The sequence below is a fragment of the Ovis canadensis genome, chromosome 13 (genome assembly GCF_042477335.2).
Source record: "Ovis canadensis isolate MfBH-ARS-UI-01 breed Bighorn chromosome 13, ARS-UI_OviCan_v2, whole genome shotgun sequence".
Lineage (NCBI taxonomy): Eukaryota > Metazoa > Chordata > Mammalia > Artiodactyla > Bovidae > Ovis > Ovis canadensis.
The window spans coordinates 91,418,103-91,435,031 of NC_091257.1; the positions used below are offsets into that span (position 1 = coordinate 91,418,103).

Consider the following 16,929-nt stretch of genomic DNA (forward strand, 5'->3'; position numbering starts at 1 on the left):
TTTGAGTATGTCATAACAGACCTGCCTCAGTATTTTATTTTTGATATGAGACAAAGGCAATGATTTCTTAATAGTCCCTTTTCTTTTTGGTAAACTTAACTTGAAGTTGCCAGTTGCATCTCATATTAGGATGATCATTTTATTTTCCCCAAACAAGATTTCAGAGATCTATTGTCTACTTGGTTTCAACTTCATGTATTCTTTGTCTTATATTGCTGTTAGTTTTCCTTGTCCTTACTTTCTGGATTTTTATCTTCTGGTAAAATACAAATGTTATATCATCAGAGATTTTCATATATTGCTATCAAAACTGGTTTTCAGTGATGGAAAATAGGAAAAGAAATGCCTCTTTGCATTAATGTTTATTTTTTGTGAATATTATTCTAAGGAGAGAAGAGTCAGCCATGTGCCTCCATTAGGTTGAAAGGTGACTTTGAAATCAGAGATAAGAAACATTATTTATAAAAAGGAAAGTGCTACCGAAACAAACAAAATGCTATTCAAACACATATGACTAAAAACTTTGGTCTCACAGCTAATTAGATCTAGCTAATTGCTCTACCTCCAGGGCAGTTGGATGGATTGGTTCTCATAAAGCATTTTCATCTCTGCTTTTGCAGAGCAGACACCTTTGCAGTGTCTGATCAGGATATTTTACATGCTTGAAATTTCAATGAATGCAGAGCTGTATAGATAGTATTACAAATATGCCAGGTAATATGTGCCAGCTAACGTTTGTTTCACTTATACATATTTATGAAACCAAGTATGTTATTTGATGCTATTTTTGCTAATTTATTTGAAAAAGGAATTGATTTAAAACTGTGTAAGCTATGATGTGAGGCAGTATGATTCTAGAAAAAAGAGTTTTAGACTGAGAGGTCAGGGCCTAGCGTTGAGCCTCCATCTTTCTCACTCTGTGAATTTGGTCCAGTCACACTCTGTGCTTCATCTTACTCAGTGCTAAAGCAAAGTTTTTCCATTTCCACAGTGGTCTTCCATGTCCGTGACTCCAGTCCCGGTCTTGTTCTGTGTATTACATTTGGATTATATTAAGTGGAGGAAGACTGCAGTTCATTCTCGTCTAAAACGTTGAATCTTTCTGATTAATTTTGGATATAGATTTATTTTATGCTTTCTTAGGTCACATTCTAGTAATTTTGTGTTCTAGGTGCATATTTAAGTAGATTATTTTGAAAGGAAGGGAGAAAGAGTTTGGGAGTGTGACTGGTTTACAATAAATAGCAGTTTTAAAAATGTTTCGTGACCAACTCTGTAGAATTAGAATTGACTGTAGAAACTGAAAAATATCGAATAGAAATTGGTTTTGAGTATCTTGATTGTGTACTTTATATTCTAGAAGTTTTCACTGAGGAGGGAGGTGTAGCATGCAGTATGTTTTTCTTCGAAGTTCCCTTAACATATCGCTTTCCACAGCATAGGAAAGCACTAGTCTCAAAATATGGTGCCCATCTGTGTTTCTTTTTCTATTAGAAATAAAGATAATGAGTTTTAAAATTTTACAGGATGTAGGCTGTATTAGCAAAAAGAGAAAGCAGTTTGTGATTTAGTATTAAATGTAAACACATAGTTTTTACTTTGTTGGATCCCATTGTGCTTATTCTGTTATTGCCATCTTTTTGTCAGAACAGAGATCTACTTCATTTAAAAAGTAATAAAAATTCATTAGACTGTAATGAATCTAGTATGGTCTAATATTAAGCCAGACCTCTATTGGCTGGTTAGTAAAACAGTGCTACAAAGATCATTCTTCTTCCATTTTACCCACTTTTGCATGTATTTCCATATAACTCTGTCAGATTTCTGGGCCAGAGGGATATCCTTAATGTTTGGGTAGATATTTCAAAATTGCCTTCCAGAAAGGTTTACAAGTTTACAGTTCTCCTAACAGTAACACCTTTTTGTGTACATTTGGATGATGATCTTATAGCTACCATTTATTGAGTACTTACCTTGTTTTAGGAATTGCGCCAAGTGCTTAATTTAGCTCTCACTAATCCTGATAATCCTGTAAGATGATATTTTCATCCCCATTTACAGTTGAGGAATTTGAGTTTCAGAGAGGTGAAATAACTTCCTTAAGGCCGTATAACTAGTAAAGGGCAACACTGGGCTTTTAATTGCTGTTGCTTTGAATCCATAGTCTGTGTTTTCTTTATTGAAAACCAGTGTTTCTAAAACTGTTCAGGTTGACAGTGTTCTGTGACAGCCTGAGGAGTGGGATGGGGAGGGAGGTGGGAGGGGGCTTTAGGAGGGAGGGGACATATTTTACACCTGTGGCTGATTCGTGTTGGTATGTGGCAGAGGCCAACACAATATTGTAGAGCAGTTGTCCTCTAGTAATTGTATTTTGTTTTATACTTAGTATTATGCAGTTATAATCTTTGATGATTATTAGTTACTCAAGAGCAGTTATGTTTTATGAGTATTGTTCAGTTGCCATCACCAATATAATGATACTCAGATATATTCTTTCTATAAAGTTTGATAAGTAATTTAAAAAAAGATAAAATTGTTCAGGTTGGAGAGGACTGTTTAATACGTCCACATGAAAATTTGGAATATGCATTTTTCCTTCAAAACAAGTGATACAGTGTTTTAGATCAACTTAGCCCAAATAGTATAGGTAATGCACTTTATTAAAAAAAAAACTTTAAAATGTATAAATCATTCTGTATAAAGATTCTAGCTTGAGGTATTTGATTTTTTTAACTTTGAAAATTTGTCTAATTCTAGGTAATATTGAGATTAGCTTGTGATTAGAAATGTAACGCCAGTCTGTAAACCCAGTCTAGCTTTAGGAAGAGTAGGTTGCATTAGTTTGCTTGAGCTGCCATAACAAAGTGCCACAGAGCAGGTGGCTTAAACAACAGAGATTTTGTCATAGTTCTGAAGGCTAGAAAAGTTCAAGACCAAGGGATCTGCAGAATTTTCTTCTGAGCCCTCTTTCCGTAGACGGCTGTCTTCTCCCAGGTTCTTCACATGGTCTTCCTCTGTACATGTCTGTGTCCAGATTCCCTCCTCATATAAGGACAGTAGTCATATTGGATTAGTTTAGTCAGTTCTCCTGCCCTGATGATCTCATTTTTATTTGCCTGTATAAAACTTTTTCTCCAAATAGTCACATTCTGAGGGAGTAGGAGTTAGAATTGCCACTTATGAATGTGGGAGGATACAATTCAGTTTATTGTACACCATATTATATTTTGTCTTCCATATTTTAAGGGTTTTGGAAGTTTCTGACATTTAAACATGTAATTTTAAGTGCCTTTTCTACATTTGAAATGACTGATTTAGTATTATGAGAATTTGAAATACTTTATAACAAAATTTTCTGTTCTTATAAAAGAAAATACAGTCTATTTGGGTAATAATTAGAGCTAGTTTTTGTAATAAGTAAATTATTATTGTTGGGGGGAGGCAGTTTAGAAGTACAGTATTCATGTTAGAAAAGAAGCTTAGGTAATGAGAAACGATAAGTAATAGGAGAAAGCCTGAACTCTCAGAATGTAACTTTTGCTACCTGGATCTTTGCTTTCTAAGGTTCTTGTATCGTAAAGCAATAATAATGTCAATAGCTACCACTTATTGAACACTGGATACATGTATCAGAATCTGAGTATTTTAAATGTTTTATATAATTTTTATAATTCTCACAATGCCTTAAGGTATTCTTTTTGTCCATTTTAGGGTGAGACCCTCACCTGGCCAGGCTGGTCTATATCCAGAGTTAATTTCTACTACCTTCTTGTTTTCTGCTTACTTGAAATTTGTCATTTTATGCCAGTGCTTTCTACCATATTATACATGATTTCATCCTTTCTGGGCAGGCTAGTTCCTCTCACATGTAGGAGCCAGAGGTTCTTCTCTGTGTTTGGCAGAATTCCAAACATCATTCTTGGAACAGAAAACTGAAGACATGTGGTGTTTTATAGCATGATATTAAGTCATAAGTGTGTGTGTTTTAAATTCCAGAAACTGTAGTAGCTGTGTTGGCATCTTTTAATTATATTTTAACCTCTTGAGTCCAAGGGATTTATATCAGTACCATAGATTATTTGATGGTAGAGTTATTCTTATTTTTCAATAGTGCTTTCCTTTATTTTCACTTGTGCTTATAACCAAAAAGGTAATCTTCTGTATAGTAGTAGAATATCTTCTTCAGATAGTTTCTCAAATGTTAAAAGCTTTTATGTAAAACCTTTTTAAATTTTTTGGCCAGGCCATGTGGCTTGTGGATATTCCCCGATCAGGGATTGAATCCAGGCCATGGAAGTGAAAGCCCAGAAGCTTAACCACTAGGCCACCAGGGAACTCTTGTAAAACCTTCTTATATATTGGTAAGCAACTTCTAGGTGTTTGACCTCTTCTTGGGGAATGATTCCTCTAACATCTCTGAGCATCTATATGTATTTACTTGAATGTTATCATTTCTGCCCTCATTCATGAACAAAATTTTGTGTGTCTGCTGTGTGTTAGGCACTGGCTGAAACAATGCAGAGCTATGGACTCTGCCTTCAAAAGGTAGAAGGGCAATAAGAGAGGCAGTTACCAGGTGAAAAGCAAAATAAGGATGTTCCCAGTTGTTAGTTACCAAGCTTACTGAAGGGGAGTGTATAACCTAATATGGGATTGGTAGCATAGGCTGAAAGAGACAAAGTTGAAGCAGCTGGGTAAGCTTTCAGGAGGAGCTGTTATACAGTGTAAATTGAAGGTGAGTGACAGAATCAAGATTGCCAGGAGAAATATCAATAACCTCAGATACCCGGATGACACCACCCTATGGCAGAAAGCAAAGAAGAACTAAAGAGCCTCTTGATGAAAGTGAAAGAGGAGAGTGAAAAAGTTGGCTTAAAACTCAGCATTCAAAAAACTAAGATCATGGCATCTGGTCTCATCACTTCATGGCAAATAGATGGGGAAACAGTGGAAACAGTGAGAGACTTTATTTTTTGGGCTCCAAAATCACTGCACACGGTGACTGTAGTCATGAAATTAAAAAACACTTGCTCCTTGGAAGAAAAGCTATAACCAACCTAGACAACATATTAAAAAGCAGAGACATTACTTTGCAGACAAAGATCTGTCTAGTCAAAGCTGTGGGTTTTTCCAGTAGTCACGTAAGGATGTGAGAGTTGGACTGTAAAGAAAGCTGAGGGCTGAAGAATTGATACTTTTGAACTGTGGTGTTGGAGAAGACTCTTGAGAGTCCCTAGGACTGCAAGGAGATCCAACCAGTCCATCCTAAAGGAAATCAGTCCTGAATATTCACTGGAAGGACTGATGTTGAAGCTGAAACTCCAATACTTTGACCACCTGATGAGAAGATCTGACTCATTGGAAAAGACCCTGATGCTGGGGAAGATTGGAGGCAGGAGGAGAAGTGGATGACAGAGCTGAGATGATTGGAGGGCATCACTGACTCGAAGGACAGGAGTTTGAGTCAACTCAGGGAGTTGGTGAGGGATAAGTAGGCTTGGTGGGCTGTAGTCCGTGGGGTCGCAGTCCGATGCGACTGAGCTACTGAACTGATGGGTCAGTAGAACAGCACTCCAGCTGAGCAGCTTGGCCAAAAAGACTTGGAGTAGTTGGGTTATTCTCTGGGAAACGGTAAGTTATTTAGTGTGACTAGATCCTATAATACAAGGAGAAATCATTAGAATAAAGGTAGACTTTTAGAGTAATCCAGGGGAAACGTGCTACTTGAACTGCTAAAGGGTAGTAGTAATGAGGTTAGAAGGAAATGGATAGATTTCACACATTCTAAAAACTATAATGATACTGTGGAATGAAGGAGGTGAATAGGACATGAACTTATAAGAGCATCTTTAGTCTTGGAGTTTCTGGTTTGCTCACAGTAGGCATTTAGTAACCATTTATTGAGTAATAAATAAGATGGGTAATTTTGGTGATCAGAGTTTATAAGTCTGACATACTCCTTTTCTCAGTTTAGTGTGTTTTTGGCCATCTGAGTATTGCCATTACGAGATGTAGTAGTGGAATTTTCACATAAATCTGTATAAAAAGCTGTTAAAAGACAACGTGTCAGATTATTTCCTCATATTTCTTTCTAAGGTGAGACCTTAGACCTCATGATAGAATTTTGAGATCTTCTTAATTCAGGTGTCTTTTTGTGGTTACCTCATAGGATACTTTGTTGAGGCAACATACCATATTTAATTGAATGATACTAATTTCACACAAGCCCTTTTGAAGGCTTTATTTGGTATTTTGTTGTTTTAGTCACTCAGTCGTATCTGACTTTTTGTGACCCCATGGACTGTAGCCAGCCAGGCTCTTCTGTCCATGGGAGTTTTCTAGGCATGAATACTGGAGTGGGTTGACATTTCCTTCTCCATGGATCTTCCTGATCCAGGGATGGAACCCTCGTCTCCTGCACTGGCAGGAGGATTCTTTACCACTGAGCCACTTGGGTATTATTTTATTTGAAAGATAATAAATTTCAACTTTAACTTAACCTTATTGGTGTATTTTGAGAAATGAATTCCATTTCATTTGACAAAAAGTAGTTGTGACTTTCAAAAATAGTTGTGGAGCAGATTAAGAATTGTAGAGGGCAAGTAGGCAGGATGAGAAAAGAAGGATGGAAGGTGTTCTTCACATTGGGCTTCACGAGATCTAAAAGAGATTTGCTCTAGTTTTCTGCTTCTCAAAAGTGAACTCTGCTTTTCTGCAGTATTTGTATCATCTGGGTGATCTTAGAAGGCCTGTCTATCCCAGGCCTGCTGAGCTGTAATATCTGGGTGTGACACCCAGGAATTGTCAGAGCCTCTTCCCACAGGTGATTCTGCTTCTTAAAGTTTGAGAAGCACTGTTCTAGACAGTAGGAAGGGAGGATTAACTCAGTGTGTTCCTTCTTTTTAGGCATTTATTAACTCCTGTGTGCTGACTCTTATGCCCTAGGGCATGCTGTTTTAAACAGTTGGGTTTGCTCTGTAGCAGTGATTCTCAAACTTCAGAGTGTATTAGAATCACTTGAATGCTTAAATTACAGATTGCCAGGTCCCACCTTCAGACAAGAACTATACAAAAAAGATATCTTCATGACCCAGGTAACCACGATGGTGTGATCACTTACCTAGAGCCAGACATCCTGGAATGTGAAGTCAAGTGGGCCTTAGGAAACATCACTATGAGCAAAGCTAGTGAAGTTGATGGAATTCCAGCTGAGCTATTTCAAATCCTAAAAGATGATGCTGTGAAAGTGCTGCACTCAATATGCCAGCAAATTTGGAAGACTCAGCAGTGGCCACAGGACTGGAATAGGCCAGTTTTCATTCCAATCTCAAAGAAAGGCAATGCCAAAGAATGCTCAAACTACCGCACAATTGCACTCATCTCACACGCTAGCAAAGTAATGCTCACAATTCTCCAAGTGAGGCTTCAACAGTATGTGAACAGAGAACTTCTAGATGTTCAAGCTGGATTTAGAAAAGGTAGAGGAACCAGAGATCAAATTGCCAACATCCGCTGGATCATCGAAAAAGCAAGAGAGTTCCAGAAAAACATATACTTCTGCTTCGTTGACTACGCCAAAGCCTTTGATTTTGTGGATCACAACAAACTGGAAAATTCTGTGGAAAAGAGATGGGAATACCCTCCACCTTACCTGCCTCCTGAGAAATCTGTGTGCAGGCCAAGAAGCAACAGTTAGAACTGGACATGGAACAATGGACTGGTTTCATATTGGGAAAGGAGTACATCAAAGCTGTATATTGTCACTCTGCTTTTTTAACTTCTATGCAGAGTACATCATGTGAAATGCCGGGCTGGATGAAGCACAACTGGAATTAAGATTGCTGGGAGAAATGTCAATAACCTCAGATATGCAGATGACACCACTCTTATGGCAGAAACAAAGAGGAACTAAAGAGCCTTTTGATAAAAGTGAAAAAGCTGGCTTAAACCTCAACATTCATAAAGTGAAGATCATGGCATCCAGTCCCATCACTTCATGGCAAATGGATGGGGAAACAGGGGAAACAGTGACAGGTTTTATTTTCTCAGGCTCCAAAATCACTGCAGATGGTGACTGCATCCATGAAATTAAAAGATGCTTGCTCCTTGGAAGAAAAGCTGTGACAAACCTAGATAGCATATTAAAAAGCAGAGACGTTACTTTGCTGACAAAGGTCCATCTAATCAGACCTATGGTTTTTCCAGTAGTCATGTATGGATGTGAGAGTTGGACTATAAAGAAAGCTGAACCCTGAAGAATTCATGCTTTTGAACTGGGTGTTGGAGGAAACTCTTGAAAGTCCTTTGGACAGCAAGGAGATCAAACCAGTCAATCCTGAAGAAAATCAGTTCTGAACATTCTTTAGAAAGACTGATGCTGAAGTTGAAGGTCCAGTACTTTGGCTACCTGGTGTGAAGAACTGACTCATGAGAAAAGACCCTGATGTTGGGAAAGACTGAAGCCAGGAGGAGAGTAGGACAGAGGAAGAGATGGTTGGATGGCATCACCAACTTGAAGGACATGAGTTTGAGCAAGCTCTGGGAGTTGGTTATGAATAGGGAAGCCTGATGTGCTGCAGTCCATGGGGTCGCAAAGAGTCGAACATGACTGAGCAACTGAACTGAGCTGATTTATACCACAGGACTTGGCAAACACTATGAATCAAACCTTTTATTTTTATTTTTGGCCATGCAGCAAGATTTGCGGGATCTTAGTTCCCTGACCAGGGATCGAACCTTCACCCCCTCCCTGCATTGGAAGTGAGGAGTCTTAACCACTGGATTCCAGGGAAGCTCCTATGGCCATTTTTCTATTGAAAATGTCAGTACTGGCGTTTGAATGCCATGAATTTGACCACACTCTGGGAGGTAGTGGAGGACAGAGAGCCTGTCATGCTGCAGTCCATAGGATCACACAGAGTCAGATACAACTTAGCAACTGAACAAATGCAGCTAAATATTAGCAGATTGGCTTAAGCTGATTGCCTTAAATCTGCTTAGAATGTTTTTACTGTGTTAGGAATTCCTACTTGTGACAGACAGAATCTTAGCATACTTGTGGGTGTGCTTCAACAGGATGGAGAAATCATAGCTTCTTGAGTCATCTGTAAAATGAGATACTTCTCTCATAAGTTGATGTATATTATTTTAATTAATTTACAGTATTGTAAAAATACAAGTGTTATTGCTGAATTTTCTGGTGGTACTCTACAAGTCTTTTGGTAATAGAAATTTTAAGTTCTAATTAATAATTAATGTCTTTCTTTTGAAAGCCTGAACATACTTTCCCACTATGGTGCTTGAAAGCACTGCCTATGTGCACAGTTTTATATTCCCTAAGGCTTGTGATAAAGTGGGGTTTCCTATTTATATATGTCTGAAAAGATATTTGTGTAATAAACAGCAAAACCTTAAGTGCTCATTAGTACTTACAGACTTTGATAAGTACTTCCTAATAATGATTAGGAATTGTCAAGGTCAGTATTGCTCTCCTTTTTTCTTGCTTTCCTTCTGTGTGAATCTGCTCAGAATCTGTGATTATCAGCGTGGGTAAGGAGCCACCTGTGAAAATGGTCTAAAACATTTTTTTTCCTGATTTCTTTCTTTTGGTCACACTGTATGGATTGTGAGCACTTAGTTCCCAACCAGGGATAGAATCCAGGCCGCAGCAGTGAAAGCGCTGAGTCCTAACCACCAGACTGCTAGAGAATTCCCTTCTTTGTTTCATTTTAGCTTCATGATTGTGCATTTTGTATTTAGTAACTTAAATTTCTTCTTGATAAAGTAGCTCTGAAGTTTTTGTGTGAATCATTAACAGTGTGTAGGAAAAGGAGTACGTCAAGGCTGTACATTGTCACCCTGCTTATTTAACTTATATGCAGAGTACATCATGAGAAACGCTGGGCTGGATGAAGCACAAGCTGGAATCAAGATTTCTGGGAGAAATACCAGTAACCTCAGATATGCAGATGACACCACCCTTATGTGAAGAAGAACTAAAGAGCCCCTTGATGGAAGTGAAAGAGGAGAGTGAAAAAGTTGATTTAAAGCTCAACATTCAGAAAACTAAGATCATGGCATCTGGTCCTGTCACTTCATGGCAAATAGATGGGGAAACAGTGGAAACAGTGGCTGACTTTAATTTTTTTGGGCTCCAAAATCACTGCAGATGGTGACTGCAGCTATGAAATTAAATGACAGTTATGACCAACCTAGATAGCATATTAAAAAGCAGAGACGTTACTTTGTCAACAAAGATCCATCTAGTCACGGCTATGGTTTTTCCAGTAGTCGTGTAATGGGTGTGAGAGTTGGACTGTAAAGAAAGCTGAGCGCCGAAAAATTGATGCTTTTGAACTGTGGTGTTGGAGAAGACTCTTGAGTCCCTTGGACTGCAAGGAGATCCAACCAGTCCATCCTAAAGGAGATCAGTCCTGGGTGTTCGTTGGAAGGACTGATACTAAAACTGAAACTCCAATACTTTGGCTACCTGATGGGAAGAGCTGACTCATTTGAAAAGACCCTGATGCTGGGAGGGATTGGGGGCAGGAGGAGAAGGGGACAACAGAGGATGAGATTCAGTTCGGTTGCTCAGTCATGTCCGACTCTGTGACCCCATCTACTGCAGCACGCCAGCCCTCCCTGTCCATCACCAACTCCCGGAGTTCACCCAAACCCATGTCCATCGAGTCAGTGATGCCATCCAGCCATCTCATCTTTGTTGTCCCCTTTACCTCCTGCCTTCAATCTTTCCCAGCTTCTGGGCCTTTTCAGTGAGTCGGCTCTTTGCGTCAGGTGGCCAAAGGATTGGAGCTTCAGCTTGTTTCCCGTTAGCATTTTGCATTAGTGTGGTACATGGTTCAGTTCAGTTCAGTCACGTCCAACTCTTTGTGACCTCATGGACTGCAGCATGCCAGGCTTCCCTGTCCATCACCAACTCCCAGAGTTGACTCAAACTCATGTCCGTTGACTTGGTGATGCCACCCAATCATCTCATCTCTGTCGTCCCCTTCTTCTGCCTTCAGTCTTTCCCAGCATCAGGGCCTTTTCAAGTGAGTCAGTTCTTCACACCAGGTGGCCAAAGTATTGGCGTTTCAATCCTTCCAGTGAATATTCAGGACTGATTTCCTTTAGGATGGACTGGTTGGTTCTCCTTGCAGTTCAAGGGACTCTCAAGAGTCTTCTCCAACACCACAGCCAAAAGCATCAAATCTTCAGCGCTCAGCTTTCTTCACAGTCCAACTCTCATATCTGTACATGACTACTGGAAAAACCATAGCTTTGACTAGATGGACATTTGTCTGCAAAGTAATATCTCTGCTTTTTAATATGCTGTCTAGGTTGGTCATAACTTTCTTTCCAAGGAGCAAGTGTCTTTTAATCTCATGGCTTCAGTCACCATCTGCAGTGATTTGGGAGCCCCCCAAAATAAAGTCTGTCACTGTTTCCACTGTTTCCCCTTCTATTTGCCATGAAGTGATGGGACCAGATGCCATGATCTTCATTTTTTGAATGTTGAGTTTTAAGCCAACTTTTTCACTCTCCTCTTTCACCTTCATCAAGAGGCTCTTTAGTTCTTCACTTTCTGTCATAAGGGTGGTGTCATTTGCATACCTGAGGTTATTGATATTTCTCCCGGCAATCTTGATTCCAGCTTGTGCTTCATCCAGCCCAGCGTTTCTCATGATGTGCTCTGCATAGAAGTTAAATAAGCAGGGTGACAATATACAGCCTTGACATACTCCTTTTCCTATTTGGAACCAATGTGTTGTCCAGTTCTAACTGTTGTTTCCTGACCTGCACACAGGTTTCTCAAGAGACAGGTCAGGTGGTCTAGTATTCCCATCTCTTTCAGAATTTTCTACAGTTTATTGTGATCCACACAGTCAAAGGCTTTGGCATAGTCAGTAAAGCAGAAGTAGATGATTTTTCTGAAACTCTCTTGCTTTTTCTATGATCCGGCAGATGTTGGCCATTTGATCTCTGGTTCCTCTGCCTTTTTTAAAGCCAGCTTGAACATCTTGAAGTTCTTGGTTCACATACTGTTGAAGCCTGGCTTGGAGAATTTTAAGCATTACTTTACTAGCATGTGAGATGAGTGCAATTGTGCAGTAGTTTGAGCATTCTTTGGGATTGGAATGAAAACTGACCTTTTCCAGTCCTGTGGCCACTGCTGAGTTTTCCAAATTTGCTGACGTATTGAGTGCAGCACTTTCACAGCATCGTCTTTTAGGATTTGAAATAGCTTAGCTGGAATTCCATCACCTCCACTAGCTTTATTTGTAGTGATGCTTCCTAAGCATTCCAGGATGTCTGGGTCTAGGTGAGTGATCACAGCATTGTGATTATCTGGGTCATGAAGATCGTTTTTGTATATATAGTTCTTCCATGTATTCTTGCCACCTCTTCTTAATATCTTCTGCTTCTGTTAGGTCCATACCATTTCTGTCCTTTATTGTTCCCATCTTTGTAAGAAATGTCCCGTTGGTATCTCTAATTTTCTTGAAGAGATCTCTAGTCTTTCCCATTCTTTTGTTTCTCTCTATTTCTTTGCATTGATTACTGAGGAAGGCTTTCTTTTCTCTCCTTGCTATTCTTTGGAACTCTACATTCAAATGGGTATATCTTTCCTTTTTTCCTTTGCCTTTTGCTTCTCTTCTGTTCATAGCAATTTGTAAGGCCTCCTCAGACAACCATTTGGCCTTTTTGCCTTTCTTTTCCTTGGGGTTGATCTTGATCCCTGCCTCCTGTACAGTGTCATGAACCTTCATCCATAGTTCTTCAGACACTCTGTCTATCAGTTCTAATCCCTTGAATCTGTTTTTCACTTCCACTGTATAATCGTAAGGGATTTGACTTAGGTCATACCTATATGGTCTAGTGGTTTTCTCTACTTTCTTCAGTTTAAGTCTGAATTTGGCAATAAGGAGTTCATGGTCTGAGCGACAGTCAGCTCCTGGTCTTATTTTTGCTGAGTGTATAGAACTTCTCCATCTTTGGCTGCAAAGAATATAATCAGTCTGATTACAGCATTGACCATCTGGTGATGTACACATGTAGAATCTTCCCTTGTGTTGTTGGAAGAGGGTGTTTGGTATGACCAGTGTGTTCTCTTGCAAAACTCTATTAGCCTTTGCCCTGCTTCATTCTGTACTCCAAGACCAAATTTGCCTGTTGCTCTAGGTATTTCTTGACTTCCTACCTTTGCATTGCAGTCCCCTGTAATGAAAGGTCTTCATAGAGCCATTCAACTTCAGCTTCTTCGGCATTACTGGTCAAGGCATAGATTTGGATTACTGTGATATTGAATGGTTTGCTTTGGAAACGAAGAGAGATCAGTCTTTCATTTTTGAGATTGCATCCAAGTACTGCGCTGAACTGCATTTTGGACTCTTGTTGACTATGATGGCTACTCCATTTCTTTTATGGGATTCTTGCCAACCGTAGTAGATATAATGATCATCTGAGTTAAATTCATTCATTCCAGTCCATTTTAGTTCACTGCTTCCTAAAATGTCCATGTTCACTCTTGCCATCTCCTGTTTGACCACTTCCAATTTGCCTTGATTCATGGACCTAACATTTCAGGTTCCTATGCAATATTGGTCTTTACAGCATTGGACTTTATTTCCATCACCAGTCACATCCACAGCTGGGTTTGTGTTGCTTTAGCTCCATCTCTTCATTCTCTCTCGAGTTATTTTTCCTCTGATCTCCAGTAGCAGATTGGGCTCCTTCCGACCTGGGGAGTTCATCTTTCCGTGTGGTACATGGTACATTTGTTATAATTAATATACCAATATTATATTAACCAAAGTCCATAGTTTATATAATAAGATTTACTTTGTTTATAGTTCTCTTTGTAGGTTCTGAGAAAGGCGTAATGTCATGCATCCACTATTACTGTATCATCAGAATAGCTTCTCCTCTGAAAGCTACCTGCGCTTCACCTATTCATCTTCCTCACCTTCTCTTCAGCCTGTGGTTGCTATAGTTTTGGCTTTTGCAGAATGTCATATAGTTGGAATCATATAGTATATAGCCTTTCAGACTGGCTTCTTTTACTTACCTACATGTTTTTTATGGTTCCTACGTGTCTTTTTTGGCTTGACTGTTCATTTCTTTTTATTGCTGAATAATATTCCATCATACACTGCAGTCTCTCCATTCACCTATTGAATAACATCTCGATTCCTTTCAGTTTTGGGCAGTTATAAATGAAGCAGCTATAAATATTTTGTGTAGGGTTTTGTATGAACATATTTTTGAGTCTGTTGGGTTTTTAAATACCTAGGAGTGTGATTGTTGGATCATATCGTAAGACATTGTTTAGCTTTGTAAGAAAGTGCCAACTGTTTTCTTAGGTGGCTGCACCATTTTGCATTCCCCTAGCAATGAGAGTTCCTTTTGCTCCATATTCGCATCAGCATTTGTTACTGTCAGTTTTTTAGATTTTCGTCATTTTAGTAGACGTGTGGTGATATCTTGTTGTTGTAATTTGTAATACCTCAAAGATATGACATTTTGCATCTTTTCATATGCTTATTTGCCATCTGTATATCTTCCTTGGGGCTTCCCTGGTGTCTCAGACAGTAAAGAATCTGCCTGCAGTGTGGGAGACCTGGACTCTTTGGTGAGGTATTTAGATCTTTTGCCATTTTAAAATTGTGTTGTTTTCATATATTAGTTGTTTCTTACTGTTATTTTAAGAGTGCTTTGTATATTTTTGAATACAGGTCCTTTATCTGATAAATGTTTTGCAAATATTTTCTCTGTCTGTGAGTTGTCTTCAGTTTTTTGTTTAAATTGGTAAAGTTGAAAGGTGGCTTGATATCTAACTTACCCCAAGTATTAAATAAAAAGATCTAGGTAGACATGTTCTCATACTTGAAAGCAATCATATGTTGCCTGCAATTTTTTAAAGTTGTTTCATGGACATCTTTTTAGGTTATTATTTTCACAGATCTGTGTTTGTTTTGGTGGCTATATAATTACCATTTTTGAGTGTCCTTTCTGTAGCCATTAATTCATTAATTCTACAAATACAGTACCTGTCATGTGTCAGTTACTGGGGACAAAACATTCTAGAATCTCTCCTCAAAGAGCTTGCATCAAATTAGAGTTCCCTATTCATCTTATTTATCTCTCCTTTTTTTTGCTCTTTTATACAGTGTTATATTAAATATCCTTGTATACAGATCTTATATATCTTGATACACTTGTGCTGTGTTTCTTGTTATGGGCCTACTGAACCTAAAGGATACTTGCTTAAAACGGCTGATTTTTGCCAACTGGTAAAAGTTATTTTCTGTTATTGTTTTTATTTTACAGTTCCCTAATCCTTGGAAGAATTGTGCTTGTTTCACTATGTTTTGTTGACCATTTGTACAACAGTGAACTGCCTATTTTGATTTTTTGCCCATTTTCCCTCTTATGCTGTCTTTTCTTACTGATTTGTGAGAGCTCCTGTATATTGTGGGTTTTTATTCCTTGTCTGTTTATACACTGCAGATATTTTCTCCCAGTCTTATTTACATTTTATTTTTTATTTCCTCTTAATTTGGGACTTAACCTAGAAGTTGGATGATTAAGACTTCCCTGGGTGCCCTTCACTCACATTCTTCAAATGTTAACATTTTAGTATATTTGTTTTCTCCTTTCATTAAAAAAAAAATAGTATCATGAATTCCTTGGCGATCCAGTGGTTAGGACTCCATACTTCCAATGCTGAAGTGCGAGTCAGGAACTAAGATCCCACTGAAACCGTGTACCTCTGATTAGGACTTGAACCCGTGATTTTTAGATTAGAATCATTCATCTGGTGTCTGGATGAGGCTCAGGTTCTTTGTGTCTCAGTGCAGAAGGAATTTGGCAAGAGGCAAAGTGATGGTCTAGAGGTGTTCATTAATATAGGATGCTTGTGAGAGATGCAAGCTGACAGGTGAGGGGTTCTGCCCTGAGGGCTACATGTTTATAATCAAAGGAAAGAGGGAGGGGAAAAAACCACCTTTGTTCTCATTCTTTGAGTAGATGTTAGGCTTACATCAAGAGCTCCTCCTTCATACTGGGCAGAAGAGTGACCTTCTGAGGTCAAACTAGGACTGACATAGTGCTTATTCAAATCAGCAGAGGGGTGGTAACAGTTTTCTTTGATTAAATGACCTGGGACTGTATTTCCTGCTTTATAGTTAAGCAAGCCTGCTTCATTCCACAATGTTTCTTGAGCCATCTTTAACTTAAGAGTGGTCTGCCAAAGTTCCCTGGGCTTCCCTCTCTATCTATAATCTCCTACTGGGACTTCTACAACTACGTGTGTGACTGTTCTATTCTATTGCTGCCACCACATAACAACCTTGCCCCTCCCCAGCAACAACTGTTAAGGCACAAAGCTTGTTTAAAAAAAAAAAAATTAACCCTCAGATATTGAAATCCTTATGTGTATTCAGACTTCTCACTTTCAAGCAGTGTGGTAAGTGTATTTAATCTTTTCTTAAATGGTTCAGGATGTTAGGAACATTATTAATTTTTTTTTTTTTGGCTATGTGTGACACCTTTTGTACCTCTTGAATTGAACAGGAATGTTTCTCATTAGGTTGAATGAGTCTAGGCCACTCCTAAGAGGTTTTGTTTGCCTTTCTTAAATAAAAAAATATTTTTTTCTTATTTTCCTTCACTATCTTTTGATTGCCAGTTAGCTGTACTTTCTGTTAATAAATACTTTATTGCTTCTAATAGTCTCTAATTTGCTGTGAAGTTGGGAAGCCAGATACATGCAGTATTCTAAGAAGCTGGATCTAAATAACAAATGAATTCAAGTGTGAGGCCATGGGAGTCTCCCTTAATCAGTGGATGGACTGTATGTTTTTTCCACTAAGAGACATGGCTTTTCCTGACAATGATGGTGGCAGTAAGGATCTCAGACATTCATAA

The 16,929-nt window shown here is 38.7% G+C and overlaps 1 protein-coding gene across 7 annotated transcripts in view; it reads left to right on the plus strand.

Annotated features, from left to right (window-relative positions):
* NCOA3 (nuclear receptor coactivator 3) overlaps nt 1-16,929 on the plus strand; it is a 129,444-nt gene that overhangs the window by 37,674 nt on the left and 74,841 nt on the right. The gene's annotated exons all lie outside the window — the stretch shown is intronic.